Source organism: Trachurus trachurus (assembly GCF_905171665.1).
Source record: "Trachurus trachurus genome assembly, chromosome: 11".
Taxonomy (NCBI): Eukaryota; Metazoa; Chordata; class Actinopteri; order Carangiformes; family Carangidae; genus Trachurus; species Trachurus trachurus.
Window position 1 is genome coordinate 21,253,992 of NC_139904.1, and position 9,856 is coordinate 21,263,847.

The window sequence follows — 9,856 nt, forward strand, 5'->3', positions numbered from 1 at the left end:
CTGCATCTGCGTTACCGAAAACACGGGAGGGGGGGGGCTCAGTTTACAAGGGGCGCAGCGATGAGGGTGAGGTCTTCATCTGGGGACACATGGGCCCGTTGCGTTGTGTAGAAAATAATGTGCTAATTGAGGTAGATTCATGAGGTATTAAAGTCAGCTCAAAAGTGAAAATGGTGCTCATCAACATACAGATTTGTCTCTGTATTATACAACTCTGACCTGATGCAAAAAAAACAAGGAGGTAGACAGTTCTTCAAAGATTGTTTCTGAGGTAACAAAAAGAAGAAAAGAAATACTTAGGCTGTTAAGATCAATTCAGGTATAAGGCGTTTCAGGGAGAAGCATCCCCGACGGTCGGTCTTTCAAATAAAGACCAACAAGGTGACAATGGACGCTCGGTGAATATAGAAAAAGTGTCCGATGGTGGCTTCGTAGTAGAGGCTCATAAAATAAACCCAAAACTGGAGTGACACTGGATCGGCGTCGAAGTACAGGGGGCTCCGTCTCTCCTCCCCCACCGACTCGGCAACATGACTACGGGGCTACGCGCTTCTCAACAGCACCGGGGCGAGTGTCGAAATATTTCAAATCTTTTTTCTTTTCTTTTTTTCTGCACTCCAATTTGGGGCCGTGTCGTCGTTATGTTTCGCAGTTTGTTTGTTTTGTTTTCCCCCTCACTAGTCCACCATCAGTGTCCGTGCAGGCGGCGGCGTCGGGCGCAGCCAGCGGTCGGTTGGTAGACGCAGCGCGAGCCTCGGAGCGCGAGACCGTAAATTATTCATCAAAGCAACGGTCTCATAGCTCGAGCCTCGGGGTCGTTAGGGCATCGAAAACAAACACGGAGAGAGTCCAAACACCAGACAAGACGTCTACGGGAAGCCTCTGTGGGTGAGTTTACCGGTCCGCTTGGTGGAGAGGCCGCTTCCAGCTCCCCCTCTCCCCCTCTCCCCGTCCAGTCCGCAGGCTGCTCTCTCCCTCCCGGCTCCGCTCCGCGCTCAGGAATGCGCAGCGCTTTTCTCCTCCGGCGGCGTGGAAAGAGGCTGTGGTGTAACCGGTGGAGGGGGGAAAAAAACTCGGTCCAGCGACCGTGTGGACTTTAACTACGTCCCTTTACTTGTTTCTTATCGCCGTTGTTTACGCTCGAGTGAAATAACGTTAACATAAACAAGACGTGTGCGCTCTCGTCGTGGGCGCGTGTTGCTCGGGCTGCAGCTCCTCGAGCCGCTCTTATCCGACTGAGAGAAAAAATGGACCCAGTCCCACTTCCGCTGGAGGGAGGGGAGTGGGATGACGCTCGTGCGGGGGGCGTGGTCATGGGCGTCAGTGTGTCAGTCAGCCATGAGTGACAAGGTGAGCGCACAGCTTCGCCCCCAGGTAAAAAACCTAATCTAATTGTTTCAACACTACAGTGGGCAGGTCAAATGAAATTAAAGGAAACGCAATGGAATGAAACCCGGAGTCATTTATTATATTAAATTTACTGTTCCCACAGGATATACGGCTCATAAGTTAATTATGATTGATAGTCATACACAGTGGTGTATAAAAGCCTCCAGCTGGAGGACTGATGGAGGTTAACTCATGGCTGCTGAAGTTACTTGACAACTTCGGTAACGAGTAGGTCTCCAAATATTTACTTCATTTGGAAGTTTTTTTTTAAAATATTTTTTGGGGCGTTTTGCCTTTAATGGACAGGACAGTTGAGAGAGAGACAGGAAATGGGAGGCAGAGAGGGGGGGGGGGGGGGGGGGGGGGGTAGAAATTTTTCAACTACGGTGTACTAAAGATGTATTTCTGTGTAACCTATAGTGACAAAAATGTAGCCTAATTCCATGACATCCCCTATTTTTGTCTGCACTGAGAGCAACAGAAAAACAATAGAGAGCAAAAACTCTCACATCACTAATATACTATGGTACACCACAATTCTTTTTCATTTTATTATTAGGCTACAGTATATTATTATTTATTTATTATTATTCATTAATCATACTCTATTACAAATAATGCTTTCTTTTTTACTGCTATTGCTATTTATTATCTGTGCTATCTTTGCGGTCGTCTGATGCTGTAACCTTGTAAATTTCCCCACTGTGGGATGAATAAAGGACTATTTTATTTTATCCTATCTTATCTATCTATCTATCTTTCTATCTATCTATCTATCTATCTATCTATCTATTGGTAGAGCACCCGCCCCATGTGTTAAGGCTATAGTCCTCACTGCAGGTTCGAATCCCGCGTCGAGCGGCCCTATCCTGTGTGTCATTCCCCCCCTCTCTGACTCCCATTTCCTGTCTCTCTCTGTCCTATCCATCAAAGGCAAAAAAGCCCCTAAAAATATATAAAAATAATAAAAATAAAAAAAGTAAAAGGTGTTTTAACAAGTGTCTGATTTTGTAATCATACATTGACTCTAATCATATGAATGCAATAAACAGCAAGTTTATGATACATTTCAAACCAACACTATAAGTGTTAATGGAAACAGATTTTAAAAATGAGATACATACTAATGCATCCTGTTGTGTTACATGTATCTGATTCCCTGAACAATGAATGATCCTGAACTTCACTGTGGTGGTGTTAACACAGGTTAGTGACTAGTGAAGGATTCATGGACTTGTATGGAAACATACATAGAAGAGGGAAAGCTATTCATCTGTTGTGGCTCTGTCCTCAGAGGAACTACAATAACTGAAGGGAGGAATAATTCCCCAGCAAAAGTCATGTGTGTTGGCGGATCTCAATCTCAGAAGCATAGCATTTGATTAGACCACACAAGTACGTCAAGCATCACGTTATTTACATCCTGGAGAGCAAACTGGCTCTGGGATGGATGAGAATATATGAGAGTTTTAATGCAGAGAGAGGCTGTATTTTATATGGCTGAATGATCACCATACCAACAGAATATAGTGTACATGCGTAAACTTAAGTAATGTACTAAAATCCACCATACAGCCAATTCACCGAAAGAGATACTACATGTGTTCAGCTGTGAGCAAAAATCTCTCTCAGCTAATACTTTAGAAATCTTCTCAAAAGGAACATTTGACATTCAAAGGAAACCTGCTTTGTTAAGGTGAATAATAATGAAACTAAGATGTTTTTTCTCTTTGTAAAAGGACAAAGTCAACAACGTCAAATGAAGACGCACAAGCATAGTGAGACAGTGGTTAGTGGAGCAGGACAATCTTTTTCTAAAAGATTCCAAGTCAGTTCTGTGGGGCCACGGTGATTATCTAAGTGAGATCATATGAGACACATCAGTTGACACAGGTCACCAATGTTACCCCATTTATCCCAGAGTTAAAGAGAACAACAGTGACCTGGACAAAAAGCGCTGATGGTGAGTTGATTTACAGCAACCTCTCGAGGAGATTAAAGAAAGCGAGGGCAGATGAAAGGATGAAAGGTTTGAAAAGATGCCAGAGGTTATGATGATACATCAAAGTAAGAAAACAGAGTGGCCCGTGAAGCGTTGTGTTTCACAGAGGCCTTTCATACAACCACAGCGTACAGCTGATGATGTTGCTGGCTGCAGTGTTACTGTGAGAACTGCTGCTGGTGAAACATCGTGCCTGGGATGACACGGGCTGGGGAGGAGAGGCCGGTTAAGGTTACTGAGAGACAAAGACAGCAGTCACACACGCTGCTCTGTTTGGATTAACTGGAGCTGTGGATGACACACACGCTGACGTCCGTTTGCTCTATATAGTCATTTCCCATTACTTACAGAATCTCAGTAGACGTTTCCACACCACGTGTGGGTCTGCATGCCCCCGAGCTTTACTCTATGAATACAAGGAATAATAAACATTTGTCTGCCCTGTCTGCACTTCCAATAAAGCTAATCAGTTTACGGTAAGTGAGAGATGGCAGATGCAATAAGCGAAAAACTAAAAAGAATAATTATCTCCATTAGTTGTAGTTTTTTTTTGCCTAAGATCAACACCTTGTGAATAAATCAAAGAAATCAATACCTCAATAACTTTGAGTTTATAGAAATCAGAATAAAAATCTAAATATTATAGCTAACATTACTGAGAGGCAATAAGAAAAGATTAAAATGAAACGTAAGACTTTTGAAATACTTTTTTTTTTCTTTTTAGCATTTCAGAGACCTGTAAATCCCTTTCACCGCTCTGTGTGTGGGACGATTTTTAGGGCCTGAAGGTTTTGAATCCCTCACAAGTTGAAAAGTCATTTCACCATCATATGAGAAGGTAGTGTTACATTATAGTATAATCTCTTGCCTTTGAAAACAGAGTAATCTTGACATTTGATGATAATCACCCTCTGTCACAGCTGAAGAAAAATGGGACTGAAAGCAGCACAGGTGCAGTCTAGTAGGCTACAACCACAGCCACGTGTCTCCTTTTATCTGCATTTGTTTTTATTTCTCTTTACTCTGCCTGATAGCTGCATCAGTATCTAATCATGCTGTATGTGACTCATTGACTCATCACAGTCTAGTACTTCCCCCTGGTGGTTCAGTGGCTCTGTAGCACCTTTGGGCTTGCTGCTGATTGTAAAAAAAAAAAAAAAGACTGAAACACAGCATTTTAGAAATAAAGATAAACATGTGATTCCAGCTTTTTCAAACTGTTTTACTTCCACTTGCAACAAAACAAAATAAGAGAAGAAAATCGCTGGTTATGTCAGGATGCTGTTTGATAGCTTCACTTCAAAAGCACCGGCCTGTTTCCTACATGTGTATACCTGTCTATGTCTTATAGACTTGTGGCATTTCAAGGTAATGCTGTTATCAGGCTATTTAGCCAATCAGTGTCACAGCAGGACGTTCTGATGAAAGGTGTCACCCCTTCACTTTGGATCAATACTCCAGTAAACAAGCCTCTCCAGCTCCCTGCACCAACACACAGGTGCTGCTGACACTCTTTACAGATGATTTGTTTACACTGTGATGTGGCCTGAAATCGAGTTTCCTGACGCGCGTGCACTGTGTGCGCCATGACATCAAATAGAGTGATATCACATACGTACATATCCTCAGTACACAGGAAGGACTGCATTTAGGCCACTGATTGCAGCTGTTTCAGGATCAGTTTCAGTTTCCTCTGTGTAATAAAACAATAGTCAGACCTTCGGGAGCAGAACTTTCTTTTTTTTATATATATAAAAACGTCATACACAGAAAAAGAAATCACAGCTCTTGAACTGGCAACAAGTGAGGTTTTGACAATCGGTAAAATAATACAGTAACATAATACTGTCAAAGACTAAACACCATTATAAATATATACTTATTTACACTCAGATGGTATATACATTTAAGAAAACAAAATCTAATACCAATAACAACGCCGCAAAATTATGCTGGACTTTTTTTCCCCTGCAAATATTAAATCACACAAACACTGAGTGACTAATCAGCTAAAACAACTCAGGAAACAAGAAGGAATTAACAACAACAGAAAAAACAAAACAAAAACATGTTTAGTTCTGGCGTCAGTCTTTGGTGGTGATCGTCTGATTTCTTTGCTTCTTTGTCAAACGTTAAATGGAAATACGACCATTTGTGTGAACGTACAGCCAACAGTAATTTATGTGTGTTCAATTTCCTGATTTCATGGATTCTTTTCCACAGTCGACCAGTGTCTGTTGGGGAAAATGAGGAGTAACGTTAAATACTTGTGGGGCCTGCGGGGGGACCGACCGTCTGGGTCAATGCTTCCACATCTCATTGGCCCACAAATGATTGTGGCGGAGCCAACGTCGGGCCGAGGAAACGTCAAGTGTAAAAACTTGCTCCTGTGAGGAGTTCACTGCTGTGTAGTGAACAATGAGTTTGGGCTGAGGGATGCAAGCTGCAGAGAGGAGGCGGCTGCCGGCTGAGAGGTACTCGCTCTCCTCGCTTTCAGTCCTGGAGGAGGAGGAGGAAGCAGGAACATCACACACACATCCAGAACACAACTGAAGGCTCACTCAGACACACACAACAAACAAATGTGTTACCTTTTGAGAGTGATGCTGAGGCTGGCGGTGGTGGTCTCTGAGAGGTGGAGAAGGGCTGGTGCGTTGACAGTGATGAACATCTCAAAGGTGAGAGCCAGCTCCACCTCCTCCAGTCGCCAGGGAACGATCAGCGCCATGACACCAGGGGGAGCAGACACCTCTGTGTAGTAGCCCACACTCAGGGAGTCTGATGAACACACGTCAGTGTCACAGTTACATTTTAAATGACAACTGTTCCTTTCATCTGAATCCTTTAAAATGAAATTACATTTTCATTGTTAAAGGGATACTTCACCCAAAATCGATAAATCACCAATCATCATCTGTAGTAGTAGCTCCCAGTGGCTGCGCAAGATTTGCTACAAGATGTTCATTCTTTGTTGTAAACCATTGGAGGTATGATGTAAACACGGGAGAACATCTTGCAGCAAATCTCGCTCATGCGTGACATGGAGGTATTTGGACGTTTCATAGTGTGTGTTTTGGACGATTCAAAAGTGAGCACCATCCACCGCCATTATATGAAAATCCGTTGCCAGCCGGACCCCCCCCCCTGGACCTCCAAAAGCATTTTGATAACTGAAAGTTCTCCAAACCCTTCCTTGGCATGACGGTGAGTAGACAATTGGTGAATTATCGATTTTGGGTGAAGTATCCCTTTAACATCAGCGACCCTGATAAACTGATTTAGACCTCAAACAATGCATTGGCGGCTACAATCCAGCGATACTCACGTCTGAAGACTTCCCGTGCACGGAGCCAGAAGTTTTGTTTCCCCAGTTTGTGTAACAGTGTCTGCAGCACAGCGTGGTCGACTGACAGGTTTTTAGAGAACATGAAGTCCACTATGTCTGAGGCTACAGGGAGGATCTGTCTGTCCACACACACTTGTAGATGAGAGTTGAACAGAGCACCGTACCTGGAGATATCAATCAAGTCTGGGGGAAAAAGCAGGAGAATAACTGGCTCAGAATAATGTTCATCTCTGGAACAAGACTGAGAATAGAAGAAATAAAGGAAAAAACTAAGTGCAGAAGATTTTCTTGGTGCCTGACATTCAGACTCTTACCACTCTCTTGGTGTCACCACAAACACACTCAGTCACTAGTATAAAGGTGAAGGATAATTTTCATTTGAATATAATTCTTTTCTACAACTCTGTAGACCAGTGCTGATAATTTTCGAAGCTACACTCTCAACTGTGCCCTCATATTTATAATGAGGGCTTTATGCGCTGCAACCCCTCTTTAACATCCCTCTTGCTGACAGTCTGTTCGCCTCCTGCACTGATATTCTCAGTAACTTGAGTTTCTCTTCTGTTTTCCTTTCACATCAACCACAATTTCAGACCCCATTTACCATATTTACTTCTTTTCTCATAGATCTCAATGCAGATGTCACTTTATTCACTGTTCCCATTGAAAGCAGCTGAGCAGCCTTTGTGACTTAAGCTCCTGCCATCTGTGCGCCAACGTCAACCCACTTTAATCTTTGCCGCTTGCCATCTTGACACAAAATCAGAATCAACTCTGCATGCTCTGCATTTTTATACACGCCACAGAGCATGATGGGATTTTAATTACTTGCATTTACATGCGTGCAGCTGGGAGCATCTGGATTTGCCAGGTTTCTCCACTCATTTACTCTGGGTTTTCCTTTATTACTCGTCTAACCAAAGATGTTCCAGTGCTTGAGGGGTCAATCACCTAAACGATACATTTATCTGCACCTCAACGTTTAAATCTATTTATATAACGGTTGCGTTCGCTCACCATTCGGCTCTTTAAGTCCAGGGAGATTACGGAGAATGTCCAGTGTGTCTCTGTGAGACGTCTTCCCAGCTAGACTCATCAACACACAGCTCCGACTCTCCAGATCCTCTGGCTCACATGGCCATGGGCTCGAACTCAGGAACCAATTGTTTTCTGGATTGACAGATACATAAACAAAAGGTAAACACAATTTACAGAGACATGGTTTTGGTCACACACCTGAGGCGCTGAATTTCTCTGTAGCCAACAGCAACTAATATAGTAGATGTCTAATAGAGTTTGATTTCAGGTCGGTTAATTGTTGTTGTTTTTTTTATCTATCTATCAAATGCAAGTCACAGGCATCTGGTGCATACAAAAATACAATTTCTTTTATCAGATTTTATGAACTTAAATTCAGTTAACTGATGTCCAATGACACAAGTCCTGCCCGTATATAACGTTACCATGCATTATTTTCCAAGTAGTGTGTACACTTCACTACAGAAACAGTGTCACTCCCAAAAGAAACTTGGACTTACGAATTTGGTTTTGGTTGAAAAGCCCAAAATATTCCCAACCACAGCAGCAGAACAGAAATTTAGAAATAAGACAACATACAAGAACATTACACAATTTAGAGAAATAACATATAGTATATGTATCAAGTGTTTCATTATTCTGACATTGTTAACAAAAAAAATAACGGACAGAAATCGGTTTCTACATTCACGTGGCTCGGCTGTGGTGAAACTACAAATGTTGCAGCAGCAAAGACCTGGGTGGCATCATCTCCTTTCCTTTTGTAAAAGAAGGTCCAATGTATCCTCCTAATATCCGCAGATAAGGAAGAAAGCACTGATGGTCCTCTACTCTAACCCGCTCTTATTACGGCTGCCACTTCGATACTTGTATAAAAAAGTCATAAAAATGAAAAGTCCTGAGCTAGGAAGACTTTGACTGCAGCACTTCAGTACTGAGGCTTTATGGAGTTCATTCAGCCTGTGATGCAGTAGCTGCCCATTTCATCTGTTACCTCGAAGTGTGTTAAGCGCTCCTTCCACGCTGTTCGTCCAGAGGAAGAACTCGGTGGCCAGAGTGATCAGGCGGCAGCGTGAAGCACTGTCCTCGTTCCCAAACAAACCCTTCAGAGTCGAGTAGCTGACTTTTGAGTTGGACAGTACCTCCACCACCCTGCGACCCTACACAAGACACACAACACAACACACTACAGAGCTACACCCACTTGCTAACATTACAGCTCCTATTTCTCTCCTGTACAAAGATTTTCATTGCACATTTGCAGTATTTCTGTTCTGTCAACCAGGTTCCTTATAATGAAATGTCTACAGTCCATTTCATCATTCATAATAATTTACCTTGTCCCACTGACGTGTTTTGTGGTATCGCAACATGAGTGAGACTCCAATTCTGCCTAAAAAACTCAGGATCGGGCCGTCTTCATCTTCATTCTGACACACTGAAAAAGTGAGAATAATTAAATTACCAGGATCTATCCTTCATTCAACGTGAATTAATGAGCAAAAACACATTAAAATAAAATCCTTCTTTTGTATGAAGCCACTTTTGTTTATTGTACCTGTCTCAGCGAAGGCAGCAAAGGGCACCGACAGCTTATCTTTGCTCTCAGACAGGAGCGCGATGGCGATGGAACCACTGATCTGTTCCAGTTGGTTGGGATGATGGTTGAGATGATTGTTGCAATGGCACATGGACCTGAAAACCTTTCCCATCGCTCTCCAGTCCTCCTGCTTGGCACAAAGCTGACGGGCCAAGTATAAAAAAAAAAAAAAGCAGTAACAATAAAGTTTAACACTAAACCGTTTACTTTGTTTTGGTAAACTGATGGTGAGCAACTGTGATAAGAACTGACCTCGATTTCCACCAGATTCAGGTACTCTGGAGCGCTGCTGGATAGCCTTTTATAGTAAACATGAAGATCATCATTCAGCTACTTGTAAGACTTCTCAAAAAAAAAACAAAAAAAACACACAGCATGTGAATTGACTGACGGTGTCTGTGATATGTGCGAGCAGAGGAAACTCCTGCTTACCTCTGGCTGCTCGGTGAGGTTGGATTGACAACCTGCTGGAACTCTGGAG

At 42.7% G+C, this 9,856-nt stretch overlaps 1 pseudogene across 1 annotated transcript in view; it reads right to left on the reverse strand.

Annotated features, from left to right (window-relative positions):
- LOC310993228 (E3 ubiquitin-protein ligase TRIM71-like) overlaps nt 1-1,315 on the reverse strand; it is a 21,947-nt pseudogene extending 20,632 nt beyond the window's left edge. The window contains exons 1-2 of the transcript XR_014596494.1: nt 1,264-1,315; nt 899-1,040 (exon numbers count right to left, since the gene is read on the reverse strand). The product of XR_014596494.1 is annotated as an E3 ubiquitin-protein ligase TRIM71-like (transcript). The remainder of the gene's footprint in view (nt 1-898; nt 1,041-1,263) is intronic.
- Nucleotides 1,316-9,856: the final 8,541 nt, after the last annotated feature.